Genomic DNA, 19,477 nt, shown 5'->3' on the forward strand with positions numbered 1-19,477 from the left:
CATTTAATATATATATATATATGTATAGACTGCTCTGGTAACAATTGTTGGTATTAAATGATAAAATCAAAGGTATGCAACGAAATACATGGACCCATTTTAATAAATATTAATACCAGCCAGGATCATATACATATATAAATATTAAATCAAATACCAATAGAAAAGTGATTACCTCTTGTAGCTTATCAAGTGTCCTTGAGTCTTTTTGTATAGATCAACGATCTTCCTATACAGTGTTTTGACATCTCACACCCTAATCTTCCAGAACAATCCTCAAACACACAAGGACGTGTGTGGGCATGTTGGATTCAAAAGGTTGATTTATGTGACTACCTAGATGTACTCAACACATGAGATCTAGAGAGATTTGACAAAGAGAAGGTTTAGAATAGTTTTCAGGTTTAGAGAAAAATATCGCTTTAGAGAGAGAGAGTTTGATTATCCATCCTACTTCTGAATATCACGTATATCAGATTTATAAAGATACTTAATCTAATTAAATAATCTTTATTTAATTAAAATATAATTCAAATTAAAACTGATTAGATATTTTCATTTAATTATCTATTATAAATTATATTTAAAAAGAATAATTCAATAACTGATTAAACAAATTTATTTGAAATTCAAAATTCAAATCACAGGGATAAAATTTCTGATGGTAGGCGCCACACACTGTATTGTGTGTCACCCAGCCCTATTAGGGTTGTCCTAATTTTCTCATTTGTTTATTCAATCAACTTTTAAGACAAGATATTTATTCCAACATAAATATCAGTTAATTCAAAATTAACTTTATCTTAAAATATCAGTTTTCAATTAAATAAATAAATATCATATTATAAATAAGATATTTATTATTTTCCCTCTTTATATTATTCCAAACAAGATTAATATTAATTTTAACATATAGTTTTTCAAAATAAAAACTATATAGTTAAATAATTAATTAATTCACAATTAATCAATTACCCACAATTATCAAATAATTATATCCTTGCCCTGGAAAATTAATTCCTTTGCAATGTAGTCATTTCTTTTAACAAATCTTTCTTTTGACACCCTTACCCTTGACAGTGTAGGACAGATGTGATTTGGGGACCATGGACCTACAATACGAAGCTCCTATAAACCAGATTATTAATTAATCTTATTTATTAATTCCATGATTACTCCACTATAAATATGGAATTGCACTCTAAGTATTTTTAGAATTATATTTACAGAGTTTTCTCTAGTAGTCTATTGATATAATCAATACATGTAGTTCTGTCCTCCATTATTGATTCGTTAATTATAGCTTGTCAAAATTACCGTTTTACCCTTCTAATTACTTCTTGATCCTTAATTACCATTAATTCACTAGCAAATAATTAATCTATAATTTAATTATAGATTTGAGCTCAATAACTATTCAGTTCCATAATCAACCCTTAAGGGAACCAATATTCGATCCGTTAGTAAAGCATGGATTCCAATATTGTAATTCATGTTCCTAGCCATCCATGATATTGAATCTCCAAAACAAAAGTCATTAGCCTCATTATTCTAAGAGACTTTAACGAGTGAATTAAAAGATCCAATAAACATAAACAAGAGTTCATGAATACTCAGGATTTAGACTGATCTACAAATGATCATCTATTATGACAAGAATGAAATCTTTACGTTAAACGACAAGTTTATAAAGACAATTAATTCTCATCAGTCCTGTCATATATAATCTCTATTATATACAACACCTTTACTAAGATGTCTATCCACATCAGTAATTCGAATCTAGATTACTTGCATCTCGTATGCTTAGCAAAACGTACTAGTAACCATTCATTAAAGATTTATTACTTTAATTAGTTACTGACTATTTTATTCATTATATTGTTAGGAACGAGTTTCCTAATACGCAGCAGAATGGTGGTATGGTTGGCCCAGTGTACAAAAAATTTTTTGTAACATATTTAAACTACCTTTAAATATGCAGATCCATTAATATACGTACATTAATCATAAACAAGATAAGGATAGAATTCATACCTCTTGAAGCCTATCAAGTATCCTTGCTATCTTTTCGTATTTAGAATGATCTTCCTATCCAAGTCGCTCCCACGTACTCATACCAAGATCTTCCAAAGCGTTCTCTACACCTCAAGAAATGTGTGGGCACTTAGAGAATGAAGGATAGTTTATTTGTGATTCTACTTGATGTACTCAACACATGAGATCAAGAGAATAGGCCTGAGAATTAGTTCTTTATTTTCAGGGAGAGAAAACTATCGTTCTATTTTTCACAGAGAGAATGTTCAGAGTTGTCTCACTCACTTATCTGAATAATTTTCTGATTAGTCATACTTAAAAGAAAATATTCAAATTTTAAAAAATAAATCTGTAACCATTTTACAATTTACTTTTTAATTAATTAATTATTCTATTAATGAAAAAATCCAAAAACCAATTTTTGAATTATCCATTAATTAATTAATTAAATAAATAAAAATGAAAATCTCATCCCTAAAAATTGCCCTACACGCCACACACAGTCCATGGACTGGACTGTGTGTGCACGTGGGACCTCCCTAATTTTAGGGATGTTGTTTTTTCAATTTTTATTTAATTATTTATTCAAACTGTTTTGTTAGATAAGATCTAACAACCTAATAACTAATTCAAATTAATTATCAAATATAATTAATTATTTGAATAAATATTAATATTTTAAATTCAAATCCAATTTGAACTTATCAGATTATTATCTCCCACTCAAATAAAGATATTTAATTAATTCTACCAATTAATTAAATCCAAAATTTTCGAAAATAAATATTTAATTTATTATAATTTCGAAAATTATAATTAATTAATTATTTAATTAAAATTTGAAATTAATTTAATTATTTAATATAATTTCGAAAATTATACAATAATTAAATATTAATTAATTTTATTAACTACAACTAATTTGTAATTAATTAATTAATCACTATTATCATATAATTGCATATTTGGCTTGAAGAACAAATTTCTTCTTAAATAAGTCTTTAAACTATTTTCCCTTCATATCAACTCTTACCTTGAACAGTGTTGATAGAGCCGCTATGGGGACCTATGGACCTATAATTCCAAGCTCCAATAAATTTGAGATTATTAATTAAACTCTTTAATTAAATAATCTTAATTTATTAATCTGATGATTATTCCACTATAAATATGAGACTACACTCTTATAATTATAGACATTTCATTTACTGAGTACTTTATAATCATAAAGCGTCCATTGACATAATCATTGCATACAACTTGACCCTATAATAATGGTTCATAATTAATCGGGAATAAAATTACCGTTTTACCCTTTTAATTATCTCTTGTTTCCTTAAGTACCATTGACTCTACTAGTGAAGGTTAATTCATAACTAAATTATGAATTTGAGCTCAATAACCTTTCAGTCCCAAAAGTCAACCCTTAAGAGAACCATCATTCAATCTCTTGCGAGAATGTATAGATTCCATATCTGTATACTATGCCCCCAGCCATCTATATTAATGAGTTCCCAAAGCAAAAGTTTCTAGCCTGATCATTCTGACAGACCCTAACAAGTGAATCAAAGAACTCATATAACATAAACATGAGTTCATAGTAACCTCAGGATTAAGATCTATTTGTATATGATCATCAGTTGATATATTTAATTAATACTTCAAAACGGTATTTAACTAAGTATTAATAAACATATCTGGTCCAGTTCTATATATTCTCTAATATATAAAGCACCTCCACTAAAGTGTCCTACCACACTAGTGATCTGGATCTAGATCACATGTATTCATAATACTAGTGGACCGTACTTGCAGTAATTAATCTAAAGATTCCATAACTTTATTTTACTGCGAACTATTCAAGTTCATTTATCTCAAACACAATCCTCTCGTACTAATACGTGTTTGAGATTACATACTTGAACTTAGGAATTTTCCTGATATTTACATAATATTATCATAGAATAATATAGTCCATAAAATATATGCATAACAAATTCAATTTATTTATTTATTTCATTGAAACAATGTCTACTACATATGCTTTCATGGCACATTTCCAACATATATGATCTTAATTCTCTTGTACTAATACAAGAACATATTCTCATGAATGAATGGTAAATTTTCTTGATAATATTATATAATTAATTCAAACAATAATTGTAACATTCAAATATAATAAAATTTCACTTTTATTTAAAACCAATAAAATGTCTTTACATGCTTTTAGGGCATTAATCCTAACAAAAGAAAGCTGGAACAACCATGAGTTGGAGAGCTTTGGTGGCGACGTGTACATATGTGGCTGCTTGACCACCACGACCAAGGTTTTTAAGAGGAACTAGGGTTAAATCCTATTTTTGCCGCTTAGGTTGCAGGGGTTGTAACTTTTGAGTTGTAATGACCCTTTTGGAACTGTGAAAAACTTTGCAAATGTTTATTATGGGATCCCATGTACAACTTAACATTTTAATGAATTATCTATTCCTTTTAACAAATTTTTTTAACTCTGGACCATTATTCACATTTAGTTGCACGTTTATGGCCAAATGACTTGTTTAGCGAGTTATCACTATTTAATATACACAGTGTAATGGTCTTGGCTAACCAGGGCATTACCCTCACCAACAAAAAGATGCACTATGATGACATCCAACATAACAGAATCACTCAATGCTGCACGAAAAGCTGCAAAAGGTCTCCCCATTGATATCTTGGTTGAATCCCTTAGAAGCTTGGTTCAAAATTGGGTTTGGACAAACTCAAATAATGCAAACGAAACATTCACGAAAGTCTCTACACCAACAAAAAATGAGTCGAGACATGACATTGTATCAAAAATGAAGTATGAGGTATGAAACTAATGTTTTTCTTGATAATTTTTAATATGCAGTGGATGGTGTGTATCCTAATTTCAGTACGAGTCTTTCACTCAGATCGTGTATAGCTGGAAAGTAAATCCATGGAAGAAAATAGCCAAGGAGTCCATGTATTCTCCACGTAGACAGCACGGTTTTCATGATGGTTTTCCGAGCTTGGGATGCATAAATTGATAAGGGCAAGCTTATAATATTTATAAGGAACGACCTCCATAGTACGAGCTCGACGGTATATCCAGCTCGAGGTAATTTGGAGATATGGCATATCCGTGGATTCCCGAAGACCTGGATACTGTATACAATCGTTTATGGCTAGCTTGTGATATTTAATGTCCCAAATCATATCCTAGTATAAATGGGAATATTTCATATTAAATGTAATAAATATGTAAATCTGTGATTGACTCACACGGTTACCCAAACCAGTCCAAGGAATCTCTCTATAAATACTGAGAATATTGGACAGGAAGGGGGACAATTATTCTATAATACCGAAACTCTGTCAAAATAGAGAGAGAAAAGCAGTAATAATATAGACTCATGGACTAGGTGGATTTGAACCACTGAACCACGTAAAAAGACCAGTGTTCTTGAGAGTTATTTTCTTACTTCGGTTTATCATCAAGCACTAATTTAACCTTGTTATTTTCTTAATTCTCTGTTGGCGAAAAACCGCGTCAACAGTTTGGTGCTTTCATTGAGAGTTTAGATTAGTGCTTTCATAAAAATCCCAATCAAATCTCATCATGATGGTCACTTGCTCGATGCATGACAATGAGATGGAACAGCCTGGTGGGCAGGGGGCCCACCATACCGCTGTTTCAAATGAGCATGGCCTTGAAGTTCAGTAACGACCAGGAAAGTAACCGGTGGGCCACGACGATACTAGGAGTTCGGCGTCATTGCTGCCGAATCCAAACCCAAACTACTTAACTGTGGTAGAAGTGGAAAACATGCAGTTAAGAAGTCATCTTGCTAAGGCAAACAGGAAAATCGAGGAGGTTTTGGCTTGGTTACCCCCTCTTGCAACCGACGTTAATGTCGGAAAGAGGAAAAGTGGGTCTCATAAGTCCCACAGGAATAACTGTTCCAAACCAAGTTGGTCAGTCAGAACTGCCACCCCAAGTTTTATGCCCACAGCACAAGCTTGCTGAAATGCTTAACCTAGTGGCCCTCCCAGGGGTCATCGGCAGATCAGTCGATCGGTTAGAATCGCGACCCCAAGTTCGGTACCACTGTCTCACGTGCCTGGGAATACCCATGGAAACCCACGAGGAGGTACCGGAGCAGGTTCACTGAGACAACATATTCCAGCCAACCCTCTTGCGTCGCGATCAGATCACCAGACGCAAAGAGCTAGAATTCGTGGGACGGAATGTCCGCGGACTAATTTAGTTCGCCCTGACGGAACAAGAATTGCCTCGCCAGTCAGGCATCCCCCATCACCCATAAGACATCTGACACCGCCTCATTTTGCACGGAACATTCCTACTTATGGGGACAGTAGAAGAAATCCTCTCTGTCTTCCCCTACTTATGTCCCATGGACACATGTCAATAATCCAGATCCTTAGCCTCAACCGCGAGCAGTGAGCTTCGCTAATGGAAGTTCTTGGACTGAAAGCCATCGAAGTGGCAGGTCTGAAGGCAATCTGAGAAATCATCTAAGTTCAGCTCAGAGTCCTCGATTCGATCCACCACCTGATCTGTGAGATCGCCTAAACTCACAGAGAAGAAATTCAGTTCGAAATGAAGGAGTTAGTTACACTCGTCAAGGGGGAGGTCCTTCCAAAGTATGTGATAACGGGAATGTCCCACAAAACCAAGCTCGAACTTGGAGGGACAACAACCCGTCGAACGTGTACGATAGGACGGGAGCTGTTGAACAGCCCCAGAATAACCAAGGAACCAGGGACCAAACCCTCGAAAGGCTAGCCCAGATGGAGGAGTTAATGAAGAGGCTCCTATCAAAAAAAGAGAAAGATGAGTATGATTCAGAGGATGAGCTCGAACTTTTCGCCCCGAATATTGTGGCGACTGCATATCCACAGGGTTTCAGAATGCCACATTTGTCAAAGTTCGACGGAGATGGAGATCCGTCTGATAACATAGGGATGTTCAACACCATGATGATGGCCCACAACAACGGGCCTGAGCTAAGATGCCTAATATTCCACTCGACTCTGATTAGGCCAACTAGGCAGTGGTTCAAACAATACAAGAGACGTTTAATCAGCTCATGGAAGAGTTTCTCTACCGATTTCAAGGGAGCATTCGGGGCTTCTCCAGCAACTCAGATTAAGGCTGACTCTCTGGAAAATGTAAAGCAGCAACCTGATGAACCTTTGAAAACATATCTAAGTAGGTTTGCCAATGTTGCTGTGCGAGCAAGAGACACCGATGAGAATTCTAAGCTCATGGAAACAAGGATGGGAATCCTTGTGGGAGATGACCTATGGTAAGAGATACAGGGGAAATGAGTTAATACTATGGATGAGTTCTTGAACCAAGCTCAAAGGTGGGTTAATCTAGAAAAGGTGCGAGCTTCTGTCGCAGGAACCAGCAAGTCCCTGTCCTACCCATTGGAGTAGTAACGGATATAGCAGCTACGGCTCAAATAATTGCTCAGAATAACCAAGGGGGAAATAATAAGAGAAAGGGAAATGGTGAGGGCGACCAGAACAGAACAAAGAAAAACAAGTCCATGGATAAATTTAAATTGGTCTACACAACATATATCGATCTCACAGATATTAGAGAGCGCATCTTCTTGGAAAATTCTACTCACCTTCCATGGAAGAAGCCAGAATCGTTAAAGAATCAAAGGGCGAAGAGAGATCCTTCAAAGTTTTGTCGATTCCACAATGATATTGATCATAACACTGATGACTGTAGACACCTGAAGGATGAGATTGAGACTCTCATCAGGGCAGGACCTTTGGCTCAGTACACCCGGAATCGAGCAACTCCCAGTCAGCTCATTGGACAAAACACTCCGTCAGCTCCAGAAGCTCCAGTGAATCAAGCTGGAGCTCAGGTAAATCAGGACAATCCTCCTCTGATAGCAGGAGGAGATATAGCCACCAATTCGGGAGGACCTCATCTGGCAGGCATGAGTAGAGGTGCCCAGAAGAGATATATCAATGAACTGAAATCCCATAAGAGAGTAGAGTTCGTCCCGGAACAACTGTTATCAAAGTAGCAGCGATTGGAAAAACAACCAATCATTTTTACGGAGGAAGATACCAGCCATGTCCAGTTCCCACGTAACGATCCTTTGGTCATAACAGTTCAGCTTTCCAACCAGAGAGTTAGGAGGACACTAGTAGATAATGGAAGTTATGTGAATCTACTCCTTAGGTCCACCCTAGAAAAAATGGGATTGTCTATAACTTAGTTGAAGACAAATTCCATGATTCTATATGGGTTTTCTAGTGAAGGGTCGGCAGCTATCGGAACGATCGAATTAGTAGTAACATTGGGTGAAGGTCCACGAACTGTCTCCAAGCTTCTTGAGTTTGTGGTCATCGATTGTCCAGCCACATACAATGTGATTTTGGGCCGAATTGCATTGATGGCGTTTAAAGCCATAACCTCTATCTGCCACCTATCAATCAAATTCCCCTCATCTCCGGGAATATGCACTGTTAGAGGTGATAAACACGCTACCAGGGAATGCTATAGCATTTCCATGAAGGGAAAAACACAACCCAGGCAGCAAGCAATGGCCATAAGTGACGAAGGTGAGGAGTCCCAGGAAGTGGAAGTTACCTCAAGGACGGAAGAATCTCAAGAAACAAAGGATAGAGACGTCGCCCCAAGTGATGTTATCGACCCACGAATGGGCAAGGATAGGTCAGAGCTCCAAGCTATTGAGGAGCTCGAGGAGATAAATATAGATCCCGAAGATGCTTCAAGAGTCGTTAAGATTGGGAAAAATCTTGGCGATGATAGGAAAAAGGAGTTGGTTAAATTTTTACAAGGGGATCTAGATGTGTTCGCCTGGTCTCATGAGGACATGGTAGGAATAAGCCCGAGTGTGATCATGCACACCCTAAACTTGGATAAAAGCGTGCCTGCAAAATCGCAAAAATAGAGACGTTTGGGAACAGTCCGAGCTGAGGCATTGGAAGAAGAAGTAGCTTGGTTATTAAAGTGCGGGTTCATTCGTGAAGCAAAACATCCGATCTAGGTTGCAAATCCTGTCCTGGTCCCGAAGCCAAACGAAAAGTGGCAGATCTGCATCGACTTCTCTGACCTGAATAAAGCTTGTCCTAAGGATTGCTTCACATTGTTGAGAATTGATCATTTGGTAGACGCCACTGCGGGACACGAGCTCATGTCCTTTATGGATGTGTCCTCTGGATATAACCAGACCGCGATAAATCCTGTGGACCAGGAGCATACTAGCTTTATGACTCCAACAAATGTGTATTGTTATAAAGTTATGCCCTTCGGGCTAAAGAACACCGGGGCTACCTACCAACAGTTAGTCAACATAATGTTCATTGGTCAAATCGGGAAAAATATGGAGGTGTATGTCGATGATATGCTAGTCAGATCCAAGACTGCGGATAACCATGTTTCTGATCTAAATGAATGTTTCGAAATCTTGAGGAAATATAATATGACGCTGAATCCCTAGAAATGTACTTTTGGAGTGGCGTCGGGAAAGTTTCTGGGATTCATAGTCAATACAAGGGGGATAGAGGCAAACCCAGATAAAATCAGGTCATTATTGGATATGCCTTCGCCCAGCTCGCGTAAAGAATTTCAGAGCCTGACTGGAAAGGTGGCAGCGCTAAACCGATTTATTTCAAAGTCCACTGACAAGTGTTTGCCATTCTACAACTTGCTCAAAGGAAACAAGAAATTTGAATGGACTGAGGAGTGCGAGCATGCATTCCTTAACCTAAAGACACATTTGGCCGAGCCCCTAGTATTGTCTAAGCCTGTATCTGGAGAGCCTCTATTCCTTTATTTGGCCATGACAAAAAATGCAGCCAGCGCCGTGTTAGTTCAGGAAGAAGACCGTGCTAAAAAACGGGTGTACTATATAAGAAAAAGACTTATCGGGGCTGAATCATGGTATCTGCTGATAGAAAAGATAGCATTCTGCCTGATATTAGCTTCTAGGAAGCTTAGACAATACATCCATCTCATTCAATCCACGTCATGACCGACCAACCTCTAAGGCAGGTATTGAGAAAACCTAAAACGTAGGGACGTCTTCTAAAATGGACTGTTGAACTCAGCCAGTTTGTGATACTGTACGTACTATGGACCTCGATCAAAAGGTAGGCCCTTGCTGATTTTGTGGCTGAATGTACTGGATTTCAAGAGGAGTTTTTGAAGGAACCGATGCAGGAGTTGTGGAGAATATTCATGGACAACTCATCTAACGAGAATGGGTCCGAAGCTGGGATCATATTGATCTCTCTGGAGGGGCATCGATTCCATACATCTCCGAGATTCAGATTTGAAGCATCCAACAATGAAGCCGAATATGAAGCTTTGTTAGCCAAACTTAGAGTGGCAAAGGAATTGAAAGCAAGGGCAGTCCAGTGTTATAGCGATTCCCAGCTCGTGGTCAATTAGGTGTTGGGGGAATATCAAGCATGTGGTACCAAGATAGCGACTTATCTAGCTAAGGTGGAGGGAGAGCTATTAGAGTTTGAATACATTATTGTTGAACAGATCCCTCATGAGCAGAACTCTAATGTTGACGCTTTGGCAAAGCTTACCACCACCAAGGAAGCTGAGACTTTGAATGTAGTACCAGTGGAATTCTTGGAGAGTCCCAGCGTGGCAGAAAAAATGGTAGAGGTCGAGATGATTTACACTAGGCCGACCTGGATGACCCCCATAGTGGAATATCTTACAACAGGAAGGTCACTTGAGGAAAGAAAGGATGCGAGAAAAATACTCTATCAAGCTCCGAGGTATGTGATAGTGGATGGAACATTATACCGATGTGGTCATTCACTACCTCTTCTACGGTGTGTTCTGCCTGAGGAGGCTAAAACCATCCTGCAAGAGGTGCATGAAGGCTTTTGTGGAGATCATGCTGGGGGGCAAAACCTAGCTTTAAAAATATTAAGGCAGGGTTATTTTTGGCCCACTTTAACAAAAGATTCCCTCTCCCATGTTCAGAAATGTGACAAATGTCAGCGCTTTGCCACAGTCGCCCGAGCTGCTCCAGTCGAGCTAACGATGATCTCATCCCCGTGGCCATTTACAATATGGGGAATTGACTTAATAGGATCCTTACCTATAGGAAAGGGAGGAGTTTGTTATGCGGTGGTGGCAATTGATTATTTCACGAAGTGGGTAGAGGTCGAGCCTTTGGCAACCATCACTTCAAAGAGAGTCCTGGACTTTGTGGTGAAAAACATTGTATGCCGATTTGGGATTCCTAAAAAGATCGTGACAGACAATGGAACCCAGTTTGATAGTGATCTCTTCACCGATTTCTGTGAAAAGCACAGAGTTATTAAAACTTTTTCTTCAGTTGCATATCCACAGGCCAATGGACAGGTAGAGGCTGTAAATAAGACCCCAATGGCGAGCCTTAAGAAAAGGTTAGATGAGGCCAAAGGAGTATGGCCCGAGCTGCTCCTGCAAGTACTTTGGGCATACTGAACGTCCCACAGGACCTCCACAGGACACACTCCTTTCTCCTTGACCTTCGAAAGTGAGGTCGTCCTTCCCGTCGAAGCAATGGTAGCCACGCACGGACTAAGGACATTCAGCCAGGAGCGGAATGATGAGCTACTTAACGCGTCTCTAGACTTGATTGAAGAAAAACGAGAGGATGCACAATTACAACTCATGCATTACCAATAGAAAATCACTCATTAGTTTAATTCTAAGGTCAAAAGATGTAATTTTGGATTGGGCGACCTAGTTCTCCGAAGGGTCTTTTTGGCAAACAAGGATCCTAAGGACGACACTTTAGGTCTGAATTGGAAAGGAGCTTATCAGATCGTGGAATTTTTGCGTGAAGGAACATTCAAGTTAGCTCGGCTTAGTGGAGAAACAGTCCAACGGACCTGGAACACCATGCACTTAAAGAAGTATTACCAGTAGTATTACCAACCATCTATGTAAGACTTAGTTATAAAAGCCATCTAATTAAGTAACGGGGGATAATTATGTATTTTTTCTTGTTAGCGTGATTTTAAATAATTTTTCAATATTAGGTTATTTATAAATTAGCTTGTGTATAGATGTTTGTAAAAGCAACCAATAAAGTCTTTACATTCTGGTTACTTGGGGGCATATAACCCGAGGTGGATCAGAACAAGGTTGCCAATTGAGTTTAAATTTTTAAACTACTTAAAATCCTGGATACAACCAGGTATAAAACTATCCTGGATACAACCAAGTCAGAAACTTAGAAGCTTGGAAAATTGATTATCTGACGACTTTTTAGGAACTCGAGGTGTCAATAAACCTAGCACGAACTAAGTTCAAATCCCTTAAAACCCTAGATACAACTAGGTCCAAAACTTGGAAGTTAGCAAAATTGAATATTCGATGGCTTTTTTAGAAGCTCTAGATGTCAATAAACCTAACACGAACTAAGTTTAAAATATTTAAAATCCTGGATATAACTGGGTCCATGGCCTGACTGTAATGACCCAAGTATTTCTAAGACCTTGGACCATTAAATCTACTATACATAGCTACTACTATTTTGGTACAAACATAAGAAATAACATAACTTTATTGAAAACCAAAAATATTGTATCAAATACAAGATAATATAAAAATATAAAATGTGATAGATATGGTATGGGATCCCATTGTTTATATAACATAAAACATAAAATTTAATTCAATTGTTCAAAAAATAAGTGCGAAATTACAAAAGAAACATAATTCAAAAGACTAAATAACGTCATCCTTGATCAACATGCAGTCCATTAATCCTTAACACACAAGCCAACCTGCCAAGAATTCTTTCGCCTTCCATAATCATTACTAAAAACATACATCATAAATCAAAAGCATAAGACTATATCATAAACATATACTATAAAACATATGACTATAAAAACATATATCATATAGGACTACAATATTAATGGCCATTAACTCATTGACATGGCATGTGATAAACCATCTAGGTCCTCTGTCTACTAATCGAGGTAGGTAAGATCACATGGTAGTATATGATAGCCCATCTAGGTCCTCTACTAGTCGAGGTGGGGTAAATCATAACTCTAAACCATGAAAATGATAAATAATCTTGGGGTTTGCTATCTGTTGATGCCAAAAATTCACAAGGGAAAAAAGGTCAAGTCCCTTATTGAAGTAAACAGCTAAGGGGTACTAGAGGTATCAAGTACCTACGTGTGAATGTGGAATAATTTCCCAAAGAATATTTAAAGAAAAGTTTATCCTTGAAGGGCTTGTGTATGAGGGGTGTATCTAGACGAAGCCACCTCGACAAGCCTCATGCGTGTGCCTAAGGATCCACATACGGGTCCCCTGGGACGTCACCCTTGCTACGCAAGGCCCACGTTGAGGTGTCACGCTATGGCGTGAGGGCAGCCATGCGAAGGGCCATGATGCAAGGGCCATTGCGTGAGGCGCCTAGCTACGTGAGGCCTAGCCTTAGTCACTATGCGAGGGCAGCCGTGCGAGGGGCCACGACATGAGGGCTGTTGCGTGAGAGACCCAGCTACGTGAGGCCTAACCCCAGTCGCTATACGAGGGCAGCAGTGCGAGGGGCCACAACGCGAAAGCAGCCGTGCGAGGGACCACGGCACGAGGGCCGTTGCGCGAGGGCCGAGGCACGAGGGGGCCTAGCTATGTGAGGCCTAGCCTCAGTCGCTATGTGAGGGCAGCCGTGCGAGGGGCCACGACACGAGGGCTGTTGCATGAGGGCCAAGGCGCAAGGGGCCTAGCTACGTGAGGCCTAGCCTCAGTCGCTATGCGAGGCCAGTCATGCAAGGTGCCACGATGCAAAGGCAGCCGTGTGAGGGACCACGACACGAGGGTCATTACGCAAGGTCCAAGGCGTGAAGGGCCTTGCTACACGAGGCCTAGCCTCAGTCGTTATGTGAGGGCCTCGTTGTGCGAGACCTTGACCTGTTTACGGAGTTGGACACTGAGATGTTTAAAGACGCTGTGAGCACGAGGCACCAATACGCGCCCCTGCAGCCTGTCGTATGCCTCGAAGGAGCGAGGGGCTTCCTATGCGAGCCCCTACTCGCCCAAGCGCCAAGATGTCCCCCACGACCACATGCCTCGAATGAACAATGGCCTCCTATAGAGGGGCCCAACTCACCTAGGCACCAAGGTGCACCCTGATACGAGTAAGGGTGCTCAAGCCTCCCAAGCCTTGTGTCGTGAGTACAGCCCAAGGATTTCCAACAAACACCTCAATATGAGGAATATAAGGGCTGCATTAAGGAGACCCATATGACCCTACTGAGGAATCCATGAGTTATCTAACACTTAGCAGAAAATATCGATACCTAGAGCAAAGGCATATTTTGAAGACCTGAGACCCGCCATCGTGTACAACGTACACGGACCAGTACCACATGTACGAACTTAAGGAGATTAGAGGCGTGACCCTGACAGCACTAAGCGATAGGTAGTGGAGGTACAAATCAGTATGTGGAGTGGTGGCACTACTCGCATGCCTCTGACCATGTACGAGAGCCGACACCACTACGTACTGCACCACTACCCTGACAATGTACTTATGTACGATCTTGTCCCTAGGGACCATCTTGTATCAAGGACCAACAGAGCCCATCTATAAATAGACTTTGACCCCTCAAGCCAAGGGGTTGGAAAATTCATTGTATACTCAGGCTATTAAGTAATGCCCAAACATTGACTCCATTGTTGATTTGTGTTCATTTTTCCTTGAATCTATTCTAAGTTCATATCCAGTTATCTCCATATTTACCTTTGAGTTTTCCGACCTAACATCGTTGACGAGTTTTCACCGTCAACACTATCTGTTCAGCCTTGATTTGGCCAACGACACGAAGTCAAAATAACGATAAAGAATAAAATCAAAAATGGAATCAAATGGGAAGAAAGTGACACAAATGGTTTATAGTGGCTCGACCCCAACTGTGTGGTAATGACCTACGTCCACTTAGTATTCTTATTGATGTGGTATCCCAACGCAGTGATCAAAGAACTAGGGTTCTTGAGTTTCACCCACCTTAGGAGAATTACAATTTTTTTTGTGGATAATCACACTATGCTCTCTCTATGAGTACTCGAGGTTTTTTGTTCAAAAGTCCCTTCCTTGAGCCTTTTCATGCATATTTATAGGCTCAAGGGGGTTACATGGGCCAATGAGCCTTAATTATCCTTAATATCAGCGTATCAAGGTAATAAAAAGGAAATATCATCAATGTATATATTACAAGATTGTGTATCTTAAAGGAAGTAAATAGAATTATGCGACCAGACTGGTCGCATGAAAGCACAAGATTTGATGAAGCAATAATCGTCTGGTCGATAGGAGAACAACACCCCTTCACTTTGACGCTGTCACACTGCCACGTGCCAACCACGTGTAATAAACTCTTGCCACATCATCAGGAGTCATTTTTGGGTAAACATTTGCCCCCCAAGTTTATTTTACTGCGACCAGCATAAAGTAAACTTGAGAGACGGACCCTTCGCATACCCAACCAAATATGTCAGAGCTGTCCATGCCTTTTCGAAAAAGGCAACCAATCACGTCTCTCCAGTTTCCCAAAAGTTGTCTTACAGCTATTGCGTTTCCCCATGCCTTGAAAAGTTACCCAAAATGATTACCTGGGTAACCACTCCTCAGCTAATATAAATAATCCTTTAGAAGCCATTTTTACGTTTTACATTTTACCTCTATCCACAAGAAAACTGAAGAACAAGGTGCACGGCTTCTAGAAACTCAGACGGTTCTTAGCGATCCACGAAGCTCTTGCCCAGCCAACTCGACTTAGCGTCTCAGAAATCTACTCCATCTTTTATACAAGTAATTTCCTAAAACTTTTTAGTTGTTGATATGCCATGCAATATTCCTTTCACCTCCATTTTTGACTCTGAGTTTCTGAGTTCTTGAATATTCTTGATTGTTTTTGCAAAATTTTGTTTCGGGGTAAACGGGCAAGCAGACTTAAGCTTGAAATAAAATTTGGTAGGGGTTAAGGATCAGCTTGGTAGTTAGGATCATGAATTTAGGGCGAAAAATCGAAGTAAAAATTCGATTTTTAAGCTTGTAGAAAACTAGGTTTTTCCCACCCCTTCAGAGTTGAAAAAGTTTTTCCATAAAAGCTTTTTACTTCTACTTTTTTATCCGTTTTCCAAACTGCTCGTATGAAACATAGTGTTTTTGCTAGAATGCTGCTGGACGTATAAAAGCTTAACTTTTATACGCGAGCAACGTTATTCCAGCTCTTAACACAATTTTTTAGGCCGTAGATTCTCATCTCCCCTTCTCTGTTCACATATTTTCATGCAAGATCATGGGGAGGTGAGAGGCCAATTGACGACGACCTACTCGCTCAGCTGCTCGTGGACGAAGAACAACCGTCCTTACTTATCCTGGGGATTCCATTTTCCCGTACTCCAGCCAACAGTCCTCAAACCAGTCCATCAACTATGGGTAGAGTCAAATCCACTACCTAGAAAAAGAGATTGACCAGACCCTCTTCAAACCAGCCTGCTCCTCAGGCTGGAATTCCTTCGACCAGCGGTCATGCTGAAAACTTGCAACCCGAAATCCAAAGACAGACCCATCCCCGCAGCGCCCTTCGACCAAACGTCAAATGGTACCTAACTCCTCCTAGCATAATCACTGCTGGATGGTAAGAAATTTCCTCAGAAAGTACAGACTTTCTGGGGTAACTTTATTCTTACCTACCACCAACCACCGGGCAAACCTGCCCGGAGGCGCCTTTAGCGCCTGGTCGAGGTATCACATTGAGGCAGGAGCAATCTTGCCTCTCCATCCTTTCTTCCAGGGAGTGGCCAATTATTTTGGGGTCGCTCCTTTCCAAATAACCCCAAATGGGTATAGAATGCTTTCCGCACTCTATATCCTTTATAGCCATAAAAAATGGCTTATTCCCACGCCACACGAGGTCAACTACCTATTTGATCTTAAATCTAACCCCAATCAGGACAACACGAGGTTTTTTCATTTCTGCCACCAAGAATCGACTCACACCTTCCTGACTAAGACCACCTTCAAATCCAATGTGGGGAAGTACGGCCAAGAGTACTTCTTAACTACGACCTGGTCGCCAACAACCTAGCCTTCACCCAAGGAGGTAACTTCTTTGTTCTCTGGTCACTTATTTCTTTTTGTTTTATCTGCATCATCCTTAGAACATTAGCACTCTTCAGGTCCATGGCTGCGACCAGCACCTACCCCAGACATGGAGATCCGAGCAGCCCTATTAGCCAGCATGAGTGACGTAGAAAAAAGTGTCAAGTAGCTGGTCAATGAATCCAACCTAAGGCAGGTCGGGCATCTGGCATCCCACCAAGATGTGAGGGAGTCAACGGCGGGGAGAGCCACTGGCGAAGAAATTCCCGAGTAACACCCAGACATGTCGCAACCTCCAAGGAGGAGGGCAACCAGGGTGACAATCAGGGAACCTTCCAGTACCCCGCGAGCAGATACTCCCCATGTTCCTTCTGGAAAGGGAAAAATAAGGTTTCTGAACCCCCTGCACCCATCGATGAGTCTTCATATGAGAACAATACTATCTTCTCATTCTTAGATAGTTTTTCCATTCCCTGTCATTTATTTTACGGGGACGACAACTTTAAGTATACTCCAAATTTAAATTCAGATTTCTTCTAGGCAGTGATGGAGTGTAGCAGTAGTTCAGTAAGTAATATAGCGGCCAATAGTTATAGCACGGGTACTTCACTTATAATTTCCTTGTCTTTACCTTCAATTCCATTTATGCTAATTGTCTAACTGCTCGCGATGCTTCCTTACTTGTAGGTATGTCGTCTGAAGATATGTTCGATCACTACACCGCCGCTGCTACTCCCTCGAGCAGGAAGAAAGGCAGCACGAGGGTCCACGAAGAAAGCAGCAAAGCTGCTTCAAAGAAGGCTTGGACTGAGGGTCCTTCAGTAGCTGCTCCTTCGAAGGAAACACGCCACCTCCAACAAAGGAAACAACGCCACATCCTTCTCCACTTGACCAGCCATCTCCAACTGCACCAGTCGATCAGCACTCTACCCATCTAGTGCCTACCGACCAGCCACGCCACACTCAACTTAAATATACCTTGACCAACACCGTGGTTAGTTCGGCCAGGGAGAGAATATGCAAACTCTCTAAGCACAAACGCAGCCAAGAGGCCATCATCTGCACCAACTCCATGGAGGTCGACCAAATAATAAACCGAGGGCTGAACGAGATAGCCAGTGTAAGTTGTTTTCTATTGCCGAGTCATTTTACTTTGTCAATTTCTGCCATCATCTTACCTTTTTTATCTGATAGCAGGGATTGCTGACTAACACTGCTGGTTGGCACCGCACGGGGACTTTGGTCACCCAGACCAAAGACTTTGACACCAAGTACACTGAGGCGGTGAAGGTGCTCGAGGGGAAGAATGCTGAACTACTCGAGAAAAACACAGAATTGACCAACCGTAACAATGAACTGCGCGAGCAGAAAGCCTAGCTGACCGAATAACTGTTGGAGTGCCGGGCCGCCCTAACCAAATCTAATGAAGACAAAGAAAGGTTCAGGGAGTGTGCCAAACTCACTACCAAGAAGCCAACAGCTTGAGCTCGATCTGATTGCGAGCAAAAAAGAGACGGAAGAGCTGCAGAGGCATGTTAAGGAGCTTGAAGAGTCCAATGGTAAAAACTTGGAGAAGTATAGGGAAGCCACCCACCTTTGCTTCTACGAGTTTTGGATGCATAACTGCGAGGCCAAATTTAGCTATCTGTCCAAGCACTTGACACGAACTCAAATAACCCGGTGCACTATTCGCCTGGAGGAAGAAGAAAGAGCGAAAATTCCTGCTTCCCCAGAAATTTCCTTAGCAACGAGGATTGATGGCGTAGGCAATGAAGCTGGCACTACTGTCAACCAAGACACTCCTCAAGATCCTCCAGCCTTGTAGTCTTTTATTTTTCTCTTTATTTTTTAATTACACGACCTACGGGTCGTGATGTAAAGACAATTTCTTTTTTAACTTTTATTGCTGCATGGGCAGCTTTTTCCCTTTTAATCAAACAATTACATCCGAGCAGTGACTGCTTGTGGTGTAAAAGGATTTTTTTTTATTTATATTATAATATATTTGCACTTTATTATAACATCTGTTCGCATGACCGAACTTAGCATAGTACTTTGGATTGATTTAACAAAATAACAAAATTTTGAAAAATACTCTAAGTACCCTAGCATGCTTTCACTTATTTTGCTCATGTGTTTACATACCTTTCGATATGCTTTGCTTACTAGATACCTTATATGCCCCCCAAGTAGGGCTGGAAATTTTCGATACGACACGATGACACGACTCGAAAATGACACGAAATAAATGGGTTTGGGTGACA

Source organism: Humulus lupulus, chromosome 9 (genome assembly GCF_963169125.1).
Source record: "Humulus lupulus chromosome 9, drHumLupu1.1, whole genome shotgun sequence".
In the NCBI taxonomy this organism is placed as follows: domain Eukaryota; kingdom Viridiplantae; phylum Streptophyta; class Magnoliopsida; order Rosales; family Cannabaceae; genus Humulus; species Humulus lupulus.